Source organism: Ornithodoros turicata, chromosome 6 (assembly GCF_037126465.1).
Source record: "Ornithodoros turicata isolate Travis chromosome 6, ASM3712646v1, whole genome shotgun sequence".
In the NCBI taxonomy this organism is placed as follows: domain Eukaryota; kingdom Metazoa; phylum Arthropoda; class Arachnida; order Ixodida; family Argasidae; genus Ornithodoros; species Ornithodoros turicata.
The window spans coordinates 38,059,509-38,075,631 of NC_088206.1; the positions used below are offsets into that span (position 1 = coordinate 38,059,509).

At 44.5% G+C, this 16,123-nt stretch overlaps 2 long non-coding RNA genes across 2 annotated transcripts; both read left to right on the top strand.

The window, feature by feature from the left end:
* Positions 1-523: 523 nt before the first annotated feature.
* LOC135397870 (uncharacterized) lies at positions 524-1,461 on the top strand. The gene is made up of 3 exons (XR_010423822.1): positions 524-608; positions 990-1,069; positions 1,328-1,461. It is a non-coding gene; the product is annotated as an uncharacterized LOC135397870 (long non-coding RNA).
* Positions 1,462-10,428: 8,967 nt separating this feature from the next.
* LOC135397871 (uncharacterized) lies at positions 10,429-14,999 on the top strand. Its single transcript, XR_010423823.1, has 4 exons — positions 10,429-10,513; positions 10,904-10,983; positions 11,242-11,380; positions 14,918-14,999. It is a non-coding gene; the product is annotated as an uncharacterized LOC135397871 (long non-coding RNA).
* The last annotated feature ends 1,124 nt before the right edge of the window (positions 15,000-16,123 follow it).

The following is a 16,123-nucleotide window of genomic DNA, read 5'->3' on the forward strand; positions in this document are numbered from 1 at the left end:
ACGAGTAGCTAGTTAACGTTACCAGCAACTTGTTTCATTCTCGAGTTTTTGTCTTTGTATTTCTTCGTTCATGCTCGTGTTTTAGCTCCTTCACACCACGGGTGTTCTCGAGCTAGCGTAGAACTAAGAGCTTCGCCGGCTTTCGGGGGCAATGAGTACTACTCATTGCCCCCGAAAGCCGGCGAATCTCTTAGTTGATATGTCCAACTACTCCACAACAGAAATGTTGAGAGATTTGCTCAAATTAACTGCACACTCTAATTACACGTTGCAATTGAATGCATATTTACTTGTGCCTTTTCAACTTTCCAGAAACCTTAAGCTGCTTGGGCTTTGTTGAATGATTCAAGATGACCACAAGGTAGTCGAGCAAGGGACCCATCAGCCATAAAATATTATCTATTCCATGTAACTCTGTAGTTCCTCTACTGCTTTTGTTTAATTACATTATAGTTGCGCTACATGTACATTAGAATATGTGCAATGTTTGATTACAAATAAAATGTAATTTTGCATTGCAGTTCTTTAGATCTGTCGTTGCTGGGAACAGCGATCCTGCGAAGTGGCACTGGTTGCCTACCAGCTAGCCTCTGTCCGAGCAGGCCACTGTAAGTCAAACCACTTCAACTGGTCCCAGTTCAACAATTAGGTTTGCAACCAGCTCCAGTCGAGACTGCGACCGGTTAGAAACCAGTTCAGATTGGGACTGGCCAGGAACCAGTTGGTTTCTGGCTGGTCCTAGTCACAACTGGTACCAGTTGGCCCAACTGATTTCTGGTCCCAGCTGAGACTGGGACTGGGTGAACTGTGTTATCGAACAGAGACCAGTTGTCCCAACTGGTACCAGTTGAGCTGGAACCGGTCCCTGTTCGATAACACAGTTCAACTGGTACCAGTGAAAAAAAATTTTGCCTGAGGTACTCCCAGAAGACACATACTTTTGCCTTATTGTACGTGAAAAGGGAAATGATCCTGTGTACTATTTCCAGTCATCGTTACTTGAAGCTGCTGCAGGCTAAAAGAAGCTGAGCAAGCTCCGTGCGCATATGCCCACTGATATAACCTGGAGGTAAATTATCTTGCTGATGCGTTAGATTTACTTCTTTGCATACTTCAGTGCTCCAAGATACTGAATGCTAAACCGCTCTGCTGTAAATTTTGTATTCTAGGTGAAAAGATCTAAGAACATGCGTATATCACATATCATGTGCTTCATATGCGTATGACTTGTCAATGTGGTGTTACTTGAACGATGACATGATTGTTGAACATGTTTAACGTGTTCTTGACCCTGCATAATTTGTTTGGTTCCAATCTGTTCCAGCAGAGATGGTCACTTCTGGGCACACCATCCTTCCTGACCAAGTTGTGTGGAAAGGCATCCAAGACACCCTTGGCCTTGGATCACTTTTTGGAAGAAGATCCAGGAGGGGGCATCTCTTTTGCACGGTTTCTCGTGACACTGAGTGAGTATTTCAGTTTTTATCATCAATCAGCATTGCATCACTTTATCATTTCAATCCTTCACTCTGCAGGAGCACATTTCCACTAGAAACTGATATTATTCCGGCTTATTTCATTTAGCCGTTTGTACTGCTGTTCTTTAGTGACTGTAACACATGCTTGTTGTGTTCATAACTTAAATGTCACACCAATGTCTCGAAAGGTAGAACATAAGGAGCTGGTGTCCCTTATAACTCCACATGGAATTAGGGTATTTTGTTGGGTTGGCAGGCTGCTTGTCCAACCTTGAACATTAGCATTCCTTTGCAAATGAAATTGTGCCTTCTTATCCACTTACAATTTGTGGCAATAAGTGCATAGCATGGCGGATAATGTTCGGTGTCCCTCTCCTTACTTTTTGTCGGAAACAAAGTCGTTGAGTAAAGCTACTGGTGGCTGGCTAGTACGTGTAGCTCCATATCTTAATATATTGAAAGCTGGGTGACCACACCGGATCAGACAGGGTGGTCCGGTCGACCTCTTCATTTTTTTTCTTTCAAACATATTTTAAAGCCTTGTTCCTAGGAGGTATATTGGCACTGAAAGTAGTTGAAAATAATTGGTGGTTATTTTTTAATGTACGATCATTGAGATGTGGGCATTTCGACCATTGCGCTTTCTATGCAGTTTGACGCCAAGTATCTTCATAACTATTTGACATATTTAGCTAAATTTGTTATCCGTGTATTGCCTGGGATGGGTTGCACTGCATACGAAGTTCTGCAGATTGTAAGAAGGTGCATCTTTGATGAGCAAAAAATCACAAAGTTGCTTCATTTGTAAAATATGGTACGTTTTGGGAACCTCATAACTCGTCCCCCGTTTGTGATACCGGAAAATTATCCACTGCGTCCATCATTGCATTCGTCTCGAAGTGCCCTTTCCTCGCATAACGAGTACATTGCATTGTGAATTATGGCAACGGCCCCAACAGTCCTTTTATGAAGGGTGTCTACGAGAAATGCGTAAATTCGACAGCGTGTATCCCATATATTCCCACTCGTGACATCGTTCATTTTACTCACAAACATTCTCCGAGAAGACTCAAAACAGCACACACAAAAATTTGCTTCAGGGATGGTCGAAGTTACGTTCGTAACTCAATGTCATTCGCAACGTAATTTGGGGATGGAAAACCCGGCATTTATGATTGTCTCGCTGATGGGTTCTCCGTTTCTATATCGCTCCAACAGTTCCAACTTGTATCTCACAAACTGTCTTATTTTATGAGTACTCCGCACGGGAATAGCTCTCAAAATGTCGCTAAAATCACTCTCTTCTCCGTGTCCATTTAAAAAGTTGTTTAGACGTTGTAAATCTGCCAGCATGCGTTTGCAAACGAACTGATCCATCTCACACGACACGCTGGGCCTTCGCACTTTTGCGGTTGTCAAGTCATGCTCATCACTTTTCTTATGTCGGTGTTTCCTACAAATCGGCACCATTATATGCGTCATTTACCGCGACGTGTCCCAGGCCTCACCACAACGCACAGTACTAAATGCCAGAACTTGTTTGAGCAAGCCGAAACAAGCTATGGTATTACGGCATGCACGCGCCGTGATGTGTGAAGCGGTGTTTTCTTTTCATAATGCTCTCACTTGTTTGATCGCGCAGAACGTTCGGGATATGGTATAAAATTGCTTTAAGAAAGCGTGGTAACCTCTCCACAAACTATACTCGCTTGGACGATGATACTGGCTTAGGTGACATGACTTCTCAGTTTCTACGCACACCGAATGAACTGAAAATGAGAACAACTGTTACCTCCTCATCTTGAAGACAATATAGGGAGACGTACTTTCCTCGTCGTGCGCTTGACCCACAGCCGACCGTCGGACGGAACTCAAATGCGCCCTTCGAGGGTGGCGCGATTTTGTTTACACAATCGCGCCCGTTAGCTGCGGAGGACATTTGGAAACTGCATAAGCGAACCCTTTGTTCTCGGTGCTTGTTTCGGCAATGAGCAGGTGGGCTCATAGGGATTTTTTTTCCTTCGCATAGCGTGGTGTGATCGCTGGTTTTAATACGCGCGGCCTCGGAAAACATGATTTACGAGGTGACCCAGTTTTTCGTTACATCACCTTGACGCAACATTTTTTTCCGCTAGGGTCCACCGCAGAGTTTGGCCATGAAGTGCCTCTTTGATATAAAACAGATGGCTCATCTTCAAGGTGACCCAATTTCTCGGGCTTGCAACCTTGCGGAAACGAGCGAGCACTGATATAAAAGAGATGGTCCCAACCGGAGGGGTGTGTTACGCGCCTGTGTTTCGGCTATCAAGTTTTCCGTGTGCCTGGAAGGTGCGCGACATTTTGGTGTGTCGGCGCATGTTGTGAGGTGTGCGCGGGCTAAAATCGTGTGAGCTGTCCGCGCGCCCGTGTTTCCCTACCCGGCTGTGCCGCGTCGCGCGACAAGAATCTACGTGCGTCATACGGATGTGATGAGGTGAGCCCATTTTCTTGATGAACTTGTTCATAGTGCGAGGGGTTCAGTATGGGCGTGCATAGCACCAACCAATTTCGGTTTAATAAGCGTTGGAGCCTCACCACATAGCATCACTATGCTTTTGTCATTCCGCTTGATTTAATTAATAGCTTATGTTGAACGCCATCTATCTAAAACTGCAATATACGCCGACACGGGCAGACTAAAGTCGCGTGAGCTGTCCACACGGCCGAAATTCGCGCGCTGCTGTACCGCTAGTTTATGAATCTATGTGCCACTCAGTGACGCTCTTAAGGTGAGCCCATGTATTTTTTTTTTTTTTGTATGAGATGAACTTGTTCGTAATGCGACGCCGTGCGATTATCCTATATTTATGTTTCTAATGGTGCTTCCAGTTGCGCTCTGTTTCGAAGGTACATGTGCGAGTTAGGTTGCGTGCGCTGGCTATGTTTGCACATAATGTTCTGAGAGAACAATTGGGTTTCTTCATACTCAGTTTGGGTTGAGTGTCCGTTTTTAACATTGAGTACGTGCGAAGCTTCACCGCGTAGCATTGTTTCATAAGCGTTGGGGCGTCAGTGAGAGCCTTATCACATAGCATCACTGTGCTCTATCATTCTGCTTGATTTAGATAATTTCTTATGTTGAACGCACACTGTCTAAAACTGCATGGGCAGGCTAAAGTCGCGCGAGCTGCCCACGCGCCGTCGGAAATTCGTATTTCAGATATTGCTGCATGGTGCTCGTGAATGTGCCCGTCTGCGAAGGTGAGCACATCTTTTTTTTTTCGAGGTGAAGTTGTTCATAATGCGACGTTGTGTCCTGAGCTTATATTTCTAATGGTGCTTCCAGGAGTGCGAGTTGTGTAGCGTGCGCTGCCAGAATGTTCTGGGGGAGCAATTGTGTTTCTTCATACTCGGCTTGAGTTGAGTCTGCTTTTTAAGATTGAGTGCGTTTTTGTGTGGTCATCCTAATTTTATATTTCTAATAGTGCTTCTTGCTGTTCAGTAGTGCTCGTGCGAACGCGTGGGTGTGTCGCGTGAAATGTACGCTGGCTACGTTTGCGGCGTGATGTAGATTTGTAAACCTGGAAGGTGCGCGATAGTTTGATGTGTCTATATCGACGCGTGTTGAGCCCATGCGTCACGATCATACGCAGATTACACATTCAAAATTGTATTGTGTGTGTGTGTGTGTGTTCATAGTTACGTGATAACGGCGTGTGCATGCCTCTCAGGTGAAAAATTCCAATATACGCGGACATGGGGAGGCTAAAATCGCGTGAGCTGCAGGCGCGTTTCAGATATTGCTGCATGGTGCTCGTGAATCTATGTACCGTCTGCGAAGGTGAGCGCATTTTTTTCCGAGAAGAACTCGTTCATTGTGCGACGTTGTGCCTTGAACTTATATTTCTAAGAGTGCTTCCAGGAGCGCGAGCTGTGTCGTGTGTGCTGGCTATGGCTGGCTCGTGTGCGCTGGACCAGAATATTCTGAGGGGAACAATTGTGTTTCTTCATACTCAGCTTGGGTTGAGTCTTCTTTTTTTTAGCTTCAGTACGTGCGTGCATAGCATTGTTTAATAAGCGTTGGAGTGTCAGTGCGTCTTGAGCTTCACCACATAGCGCCACTATGCTATTGTCATTCTGCTCGATTTATTTAATTTTTTTGTGTTGAATGCGCGCTGTCTAAAATAAAAAAACAGGCCCAAGCTCTATAGGGTTTATTGATCATACGAGCTGTTTTTCCTTAAACCAGCTTCTCTGCACAGCATCAACTATCGTTGTTTTCTCGATCATGTGCTTCTTCTTGCTTATTTCGAACGCGTGCTGGCTTCCCTGATTAGCATTACGATGAGTTTTTGCACATTGAAATGTTTTGTTTTGTTTATGTTCTGTCACAAAATTCGTTTTCAAGAATGAACGCGCTCCATTGCATCATTTGCCATTCTGCTTGATTGAAACAATTTTTAGGTTGAACTGCAAAGCACACACACATCCTAAACGATCCTAAGCTTGTTCTCAGGGGGTGGGCTTCACCTAACGCACGCATGCAACCGGGGAAGCCAACTTTACTTGTCATAAGCGTGTTTTGAGATGTGTACCCTGAAAAAAAAAAATTTTTTTTTCATTTCCAACTGTGTCTATGTGAACAGCGGCGGCATGTAAGCTGTTCAGAACGCTGGCTCTCTTGACCGAGTTGGATAGAAATGAGTCACCAATGCAATGGCAGCTGTCCATCTTTGCAAAGACAAGCAGCGCCATCTCTTGTCTGTGTAGGGCAGAGCATGTGAAAAAGTTTCATTGTGAACCAGTGAGCAGCCGCGGATGGAGGCACGGGCCGATAGCAGTTGGAGCCTGTTAGGGAGCTCTAGACATAAGTGACCAATGAGAGGCTTGTAGTCAGATGGGCCAATGACCACTTGCAGTTAGATGAACCGATAGCAGTTGGTGTCTATCGAGGGAGCTGAGTGACCAATGAGCGCAAGAGATGACCGGGATCTCTCTGATGCAGCTGAACCAACCCACAGGTGGACCAGCAGGCTGTTGTACCAAATAAAGGTTGAAATAAACAATTGTCGTGTGTCTTGTCTGAAGCTGTTGCATTGTGGTTTAGGAGCGACAGGCTAGCCAATCACTGTTCAGTAGGCTTAACGTGGACCAATCAGGGCCAGACATCGGTAGGCCTTGGTGTGAAGGGACAATCAGTAGGCTTAGCGTGGTTCGGCTTAGAAGTCAGTAGGCTTAGAATGGACCAATCAGCATGAAGTAGGCAGATCTGGTGAAGAGTTGCGCCATCTGGTGTCAGTGGACTTAGAACGAGGGCCAATCAGTAGCGGCCAATCAGAGCGCTGGTAGAGTGATCAGTAGGCTTAGCGTGAACTGGCTTAGAAGTCAGTAGGCTTAAAATGGACCAATCAACGCGAAGTGGGTGGAGCCATTAAAGAGTTGCGCCACAAGGTAAGTAGCATGGACCAATCAGGGTCAGCCACAGCAGAACCAAGCGGTGCCCTATGACGCAGCTGGACCAATAGCATAATTTCTATTAAATGTGTCGGGAACCTTCTTCGGCGCCGTCAGAGCATGCGCGTTGTGAACCAATGAGCAGCAGGGTGGAGGCACGGGCCAATAGCAGTTGGAGCCTACCAGCCCCCGCTAAAGTTATCTTATGGTAAAAGTTACAATCTCCCACAGTTAAATTTATCTCGTCTAGAGATGAGTGACCAATGAGTGGCTTGCAGTTCAACGGATCAATAGCAGTGGGTGAGTGACCACTTGCTGTTAGATGGACCAATCGGGGTTGGAGCCTATGAGGGAGCTGTGACCAACTATAACCAATAAGGAGCTGGGTGAGCGGCCACTTGCAGTTAGATGAACCAATAACAGTTGGAATCTACCGAGGGAGCTGAGTGAGCAATGAGCGCGAGAGATGACCGGGACCAATGATCTCTCGGATGCAGCTGAACCTACCCACAGCTGGACCAGGAGGCTGTTGTACCAAATAAAGGTTGAAATCAACAATTGTCATGTGTCTTGTCTGAAGCTGCTGCCTGGCTTAGGAGCGACAGGTAAGCCAATCACCGTTCAGTAGGCTTAGCATGGACCAATCAGGGCCAGCCATCGGTAGGCTTAGAATGGGCCAATCAGCGTAAAGTGGGCGGAGCCAGTAAAGAGTTGCGCCATCTGGTGTCAGTGGGCCTAGAACGGGCCAATCGGCAGGCTTACATTGGGAGGGTGATTAGTAGGCTTTGGCTTAGACGTCTGAATCGGACCAATCAGCATGAAGTGGGCGCACACCACAAGGTAAGTTTGAACATCTGAGATAAAGCCGCCGTGGGGCCGCCGCCATCCTGCGGGCGCTAATGAAGGCTATGTTCAGCGGGCTTAGTCAGTGCGCTTAGAACGGGCCAATCGGTTGCGGGGGGCCAATCAGAGGGCTTAGAAAGTCTGGGAGAGTGATCAGTAGGCTTCGAATGGACCAATCAGCGGAGCCAGTTAATTAGCATAACGGGGGCGTGCTGAGCGTGCACCAATCAGCGTGAAGAGCCGAGTAATTAGCATAAAGGGGCGGAGCTACAGTCAACCAATCAATGATCAATCAAGGCTTAGCACGGGCCATTCAGCGTGAACTGGGCGGAGCCAACTAATTAGCATAAAGGAGTGGAGCTACGGTCAGCCAATCAAAGATCAGTAGGCTTAGCATGGGCCAATCAACGTGAAGTGGGCGTAGCTAATGGCGGCTAATCAGATTGGCTCTGGATTTGGCTTGTATTGGATTACAACTGGATTGTGTTGGCTTAGAACTGGATTTTGGCTTAGAATTGGATTTTGGCTTAGAATTGGATTAGAATCGGCCATCTTGGATTAGAAAAAGGATGTCGTTGTGCGTAATAGGTCCCTACTACTAATGTTTTCGTAGCCATAGGGAAGTAGGAGTGGTATACCTCAAGTAAGTTTTTGAAAAAAGAGCTGTAGGCTTCATTAGGTTGATCTGTATTGAGAACAAAGTCCCAGTCTGCACTGTAAAAAATTGCCGTAAATTTTACGGTCAAAATCTATTTTTTGTCGTAAAAAGAACAGGTATGCTACTCTAATTGGAAATACGGTCGAAGTAGTGTAATTAATACGGCACCAATGAAATATGCCATTATTATGACTGTTATCACGTAAATAAGACAGTAGTGTGCCCGTAATCCTGATTACGGTCAAATGACTGTAGATATTACGGAAGTCTGCCACACTTTCACATTGGATTCCAGTATCTGACATTGTGCTACGCTTGCTGGGAACAGTGAATTTTAATAAATGGCCGATTGCTGTACATGTATACATGCATATGGTGGCACAGTGTTGGTATGCATTGTATTTCATTAGATGGTACCAGTTGAAGTTGGTCTAGTGAGCAACTGGAAGTGAGGTGGTGCCAGTTCGAAAACTGGACCAGTTTACATGTTTGGGGGAAGTTTCGGTTTCAGTGCCATGACATGTTAATATAAAGATTGCAAGGCGAAGTTAAAGTAATTTTATTAGTAGAAAAGAATAATATTTCAATTTTTGGAAAACTTCATTAGCGTTAACAAATGTTATTTTGGAATTCTTATATTTGTAGTTTGTGCGTTCCTGCTCCCGTGATGAATGATGCGTTCACTGCGCAACGGTCGCTTGCTTAGCGGCTTGTCTGTACAACGCTTTTTTGCTCGTTATTAGCGTGATGTGTGACACAGGCGTTGGTTTTATAATCGAAAGGATTTGTCTGTAAGTTACGACAGTGCGACAGTACAATGAGCGCCAGCGGCCGGGCGGGCGGGTGTTATAGGATTACAGCTGGACTACAACTGTGGATATCGCTTTATCGTGAGCAGTGGCGTAGCCAGGCCTCCGAGGTAGGGGGGGCTCGATACGAAAACTCGCCCCCCCCCCACGCTGATCCTGGGTGCGACAACACACACATACTCATGCACGCAGCAAAATGCGGTTCAAAAAAACAGAACGTAAATAATTGATTTGGACGTGCACAATACGATTACATGTATAGGCTGTCATGTTCAACGAGGTGGTGTCACGAAATTGGAAGGATTTTAAAAAGCTCATACTTTGAAAACCATTCAAGAGTGCTGCTTAGACGCCATGAACTGTAAGAACTTTCGCGATCGTCACACTGTCACCCCCCTATACATTATTTTCTCCTCGGATTTGCACGATTTCCGTGGGTCGGTCCGTGGCAGGTAGAGGGGGCTCGAGCCCCCCCTAGCCCCCCCGTGGCTACGCCACTGATCGTGAGTACTATGCTTAAGTGCTTTTCCCTTGTGCACCATTTAGAAATATTACTTCTGCTAGAACCTCATCTCTTTGTTCCGCGTCAGGTTCGTGGCACCTGTAAGTGCATGCCGTTTTACGAGTAACATGTACGAGTAGCTAGTTAACGTTACCAGCAACTTGTTTCATTCTCGTGTTTTTGTCTTTGTATTTCTTCGTTCATGCTCGTGTTTTAGCTCCTTCACACCACGGGTGTTCTCGAGCTAGCGTAGAACTAAGAGCTTCGCCGGCTTTCGGGGGCAATGAGTACTACTCATTGCCCCCGAAAGCCGGCGAATCTCTTAGTTGATATGTCCAACTACTCCACAACAGAAATGTTGAGAGATTTGCTCAAATTAACTGCACACTCTAATTACACGTTGCAATTGAATGCATATTTACTTGTGCCTTTTCAACTTTCCAGAAACCTTAAGCTGCTTGGGCTCAAAGAAAAATGTCGATCCATCGTGTGCTATTAAGAACATCTCACATACTTTGTTGAATGATTCAAGATGACCACAAGGTAGTCGAGCAAGGGACCCATCAGCCATAAAATATTATCTATTCCATGTAACTCTGTAGTTCCTCTACTGCTTTTGTTTAATTACATTATAGTTGCGCTACATGTACATTAGAATATGTGCAATGTTTGATTACAAATAAAATGTAATTTTGCATTGCAGTTCTTTAGATCTGTCGTTGCTGGGAACAGCGATCCTGCGAAGTGGCACTGGTTGCCTACCAGCTAGCCTCTGTCCGAGCAGGCCACTGTAAGTCAAACCACTTCAACTGGTCCCAGTTCAACAATTAGGTTTGCAACCAGCTCCAGTCGAGACTGCGACCAGTTAGAAACCAGTTCAGATTGGGACTGGCCAGGAACCAGTTGGGCCAACTGGTTTCTGGCTGGTCCTAGTCACAACTGGTACCAGTTGGCCCAACTGATTTCTGGTCCCAGCTGAGACTGGGACTGGGTGAACTGTGTTATCGAACAGAGACCAGTTGTCCCAACTGGTACCAGTTGAGCTGGAACCGGTCCCTGTTCGATAACACAGTTCAACTGGTACCAGTGAAAAAAAATTTTGCCTGAGGTACTCCCAGAAGACACATACTTTTGCCTTATTGTACGTGAAAAGGGAAATGATCCTGTGTACTATTTCCAGTCATCGTTACTTGAAGCTGCTGCAGGCTAAAAGAAGCTGAGCAAGCTCCGTGCGCATATGCCCACTGATATAACCTGGAGGTAAATTATCTTGCTGATGCGTTAGATTTACTTCTTTGCATACTTCAGTGCTCCAAGATACTGAATGCTAAACCGCTCTGCTGTAAATTTTGTATTCTAGGTGAAAAGATCTAAGAACATGCGTATATCACATATCATGTGCTTCATATGCGTATGACTTGTCAATGTGGTGTTACTTGAACGATGACATGATTGTTGAACATGTTTAACGTGTTCTTGACCCTGCATAATTTGTTTGGTTCCAATCTGTTCCAGCAGAGATGGTCACTTCTGGGCACACCATCCTTCCTGACCAAGTTGTGTGGAAAGGCATCCAAGACACCCTTGGCCTTGGATCACTTTTTGGAAGAAGATCCAGGAGGGGGCATCTCTTTTGCACGGTTTCTCGTGACACTGAGTGAGTATTTCAGTTTTTATCATCAATCAGCATTGCATCACTTTATCATTTCAATCCTTCACTCTGCAGGAGCACATTTCAACTAGAAACTGATATTATTCCGGCTTATTTCATTTAGCCGTTTGTACTGCTGTTCTTTAGTGACTGTAACACATGCTTGTTGTGTTCATAACTTAAATGTCACACCAATGTCTCGAAAGGTAGAACATAAGGAGCTGGTGTCCCTTATAACTCCACATGGAATTAGGGTATTTTGTTGGGTTGGCAGGCTGCTTGTCCACCCTTGAACATTAGCATTCCTTTGCAAATGAAATTGTGCCTTCCTACCCACTTACAATTTGTGGCAATAAGTGCATAGCATGGCGGATAATGTTCGGTGTCCCTCTCCTTACTTTTTGTCGGAAACAAAGTCGTTGAGTAAAGCTACTGGTGGCTGGCTAGTACGTGTCTCCATATCTTAATATATTGAAAGCTGGGTGACCACACCGGATCAGACAGGGTGGTCCGGTCGACCTCTTCATTTTTTTTCTTTCAAACATATTTTAAAGCCTTGTTCCTAGGAGGTATATTGGCACTGAAAGTAGTTGAAAATAATTGGTGGTTATTTTTTAATGTACGATCATTGAGATGTGGGCATTTTGACCATTGCGCTTTCTATGCAGTTTGACGCCAAGTATCTTCATAACTATTTGACATATTTAGCTAAATTTGTTATCCGTGTATTGCCTGGGATGGGTTGCACTGCATACGAAGTTCTGCAGATTGTAAGAAGGTGCATCTTTGATGAGCAAAAAATCACAAAGTTGCTTCATTTGTAAAATATGGTACGTTTTGGGAACCTCATAACTCGTCCCCCGTTTGTGATACCGGAAAATTATCCACTGCGTCCATCATTGCATTCGTCTCGAAATGCCCTTTCCTCGCATAACGAGTACATTGCATTGTGAATTATGGCAACGGCCCCAACAGTCCTTTTATGAAGGGTGTCTACGAGAAATGCGTAAATTCGACAGCGTGTATCCCATATATTCCCACTCGTGACATCGTTCATTTTACTCACAAACATTCTCCGAGAAGACTCAAAACAGCACACACAAAAATTTGCTTCAGGGATGGTCGAAGTTACGTTCGTAACTCAATGTCATTCGCAACGTAATTTCGACCATGTCTGAAGCAATTTTTTTTATGTGCTGTTTTGAGTCGTCATGGAGAACGTTTGTGAGTTTACGAGTGGGAATATATGGGATGTGCGATGTCGAGTATACGCATTTTCCGTTACCATTCACAAAAAGACCGTTGGGGTGCAATTCGCGATACGATGTAATCGCTATGCGGAGAAAGGTCATTTCGAAACAAACAAAATGATGCAGATCATTTTCAAGCATCACAAGGGGGGGCCCGAGTTGTGAGATTATCAAAACGTATCATATTTTACAAATGAGGCAACTTTGCGGTTTTTTATCTCCTCAGAGGCAAACCTTAGGATTCTCAGAGCATAGGACGCAGTGCTACCCACCTGACACAACACTTGAAAACAAATTCAGCTTAATATGTCAAATAGATATGAAGATATGTGGCGTTGAACTGCGTACGAAGTGCAATGGTCGAAATGCCCACATCTGAATGATGATTCATTAAAAAATAACCACCAATTATTTTCAACTACTTTCAGCGCCAGTATGCTTCCTAGGGACGAGGCTTTAATATATGTTTGAAAGAAAAAATTGGAGAGGTTGACCAGACCACCCTGCCTGATCCTGCGTAAAATCACCCAGCTTCTGTTTCTTCCTATTCATTAGATGCGTCGCAGGTGCCGGGGGGGGGGGGGGGGGGGGGAGGGGGACAAGCGAACTTGGAATGTTGCCAAAAGCCTCCTTTTGGGCGGGTAGGCGTCTTGCAGTAAGTCAAACCTGGTTCGCGCCATTCTCGTCCATTCTCAGGATTGGCGGCAACCCGAATTCTGGGAACGGGGACAAAATCTCGTCGGCGTAATATCGAAACCTTTATGTCATATGCAAGACAGCGACACAGTAATCGTGAAACAGGTTGCGCACCTTGCTAAAAGGCACTGCACTGAAAATCACGACAGAGCACAGTTTCGGTTTCTTTCTCATAGGCTACCATGTATAATTTTTTATTCGCCAGGGGAACAACAGAGATTAGAGGTAGGTGTGTGCTCCGTATTTTATTAAGTAAGTTACACGTCGAGGTAACCGAATCTGCTTGCGCACTTGCAAAAATTCTAACCGCTTTTCGCGAAAACGCGTTGTTAAGGAGCATTGCAGGGGAAGCACGCTTCCAGGCGAAATTGGCCGCCGATCCTGCTCGTTTATTATACTCTCATGACGGAGTACAGAAAGGGTCGAAGGAGTTACGATAACAGCAAGACGGAGTAACCGCGAGCGTGGGACTTTTCAATGGAGTTATCTTGACCCGGTGGGAGTAAAATAAACTTTTACTCCTGCTTAACTCCAGCTTGACTCCCTTTTTTCTCAGAGTGTAGCAGTAAGAAAGTGTGGTGCCCTTTGTACGCTGGTGCACCGTGATGCTGTGCTCTGCTCTCCATAGTATTTATTCATCCAGAATGCAAGAAGCATTACAAAGTTGTTTCTTTGTTATGACTATAGTCTAAAAACTGAGCTGTACAGAAAGCCCATTTTGATCACAAAATATTATACTGGTGCGACACAATTGCAGTATGCTGTTTTAAAATGATTAGTGGGTAAAATCGATGCGAGGCAAATGGGGAGGTAGCTCTAATCATGATTTGTGTGCGGAACAAAGAAATCAGTGTTAGATTCAACATGGAAATTGTGTGCTTTCTCTCCCTTTTTTTTCGGTGATGAGTAGTACAGGTGCGGGACGTGCATGTGTCAGTATGAAGGACATTAGGGTGCAGCGAATTTATGTGGTACATATTTTATAACAAAACACAAGCACGCAATTCTCTGGTGCATGGTGAGATTAGTGCAGTGATTTTCCATAAACTAACCATCTCATTCCTGCATACATCACCCGTGTCACTAGTCATCAAAAGTAAAAATTTGTACTTGCTTCACTGATGGCGTTGCTGATTCTTTCATTTAAGACGTATTTTGTGATTGGAACTACCTGTTGAATTGCTTGGCATGTATTTCCTGGAATAATCTCAGTGACATTTGTGATTATACGAGTGAAGCGTGCTTATTTCACAACCAAACATATTCTTGGTTTCAACAATTTTAGGCTACATCTATAATGACAAACACTGTAAGATCATTGCGTCTTCACACAGTCACTCCACATGAAATCATCGATATCTAACAATATTTAAATCGATATATTTACTATCCCAGTATGAGTGAAGGTCTTTATGAACAGTATAAGACCTTAAGGTATTTCTTCGCTTGTATTGGAAAGTACTCAGCCAGCACCATGAAGGTGCCTGTACTAGTGCCACCATACTGAATGTGTAATGTGCGGAGGTGTGTGCATGTGGACCTGCATTCGAATGGTAGAAACTGTCGTACTACATATCCTGCATTTTCTTTCTTACAGGGGTATACTGTGGATCAGCCCTGCAGGGGCAGCAAGCTGAAGAACAAAGCCAGAACCTATGAAGAAGTTCTGGAGATTGTGTTGAAAACAGCACAAGTGTAAGGGAACGTTTTACTTGGTAACCAGATACACTTAATATTCATTGCAACTCTAAGATGTTTTTTTGATCGTGCAGATTCAACAGATGTCACAGATTTTTCACCATTTCTCTGTATGTACAATAAATGCTCAGTCCTGTACTCTATGACTTGTGTCACACATTACTGCATGACTTGCAATTCTATTAAAGGAAGACAAACACAATTACACATCCTTCGGTGCTGTTCCCAAATTTGTGGGAATTAATGCACTCCACACTTCAAACAAAAGCCGACTCTCTCAGGTGGCCGTGAAAATTACGGGAAAGAGCCGGCAACATAGCTGCCATTAAAATCCCTGTAAATTTTACGGCTGCATTTTTTGTAAGGCACCGTAATTTTCACGGGAAAAAAACAGCATTCTGGTTACATCAAAATTACTGTAAATTTAACGGCAGTACTTCTTCCGAAGTGCCGGAATTTTAACGGGAAAAGTCCGGCAACATAGCTGCCATTAAAATATACGTAAATTTTACGGTAGTTTTTTTACAGTGTGTACCCGCGACGATGTCAACAAATCGTCTAATACTATCTTCACCGACCGATTGGAAAGTGTAGTGTTCTTTTTGTCTCGTAACGCTGTACTTAAGAGAAAGAAATATTGGAAGATGGTCACTTATGGACGTGTCTATGACCCCAGACTTTGATACAATATTAGTATTTGTAAGAAACAAATCTAACAGACTCGATGTTGACCTTGTTATGCGCGTAGGCAACGATATGGTGTTTGAAAAACCGTAAGTAGCGAGTATAGACTGAAAGTCCTGGCTATGGGAGGAATTTTGCGATAGGTCTATGTTAAAATCACCTCCAAGATAGCATGTACATTTTTGCTCTATTACAAATGACAGAAGCTGCTCAAGGCAACGAAAAAATTCTACAGTACTCGTTCCGGGAGGCCGATAACAAACACTAAAGATGCGATTTGACGAGCGTACCGTTAACAACCCAAACATCTGACTGCTCGCTTCATATCTGTGGAGTATAGTGCGAGAATGTATGAAACTGCCGAAAGTGTTTGCCGCTGACTGCAGCTGTCCTCTGGTGCGTAGTCCTTTTATATCGATGT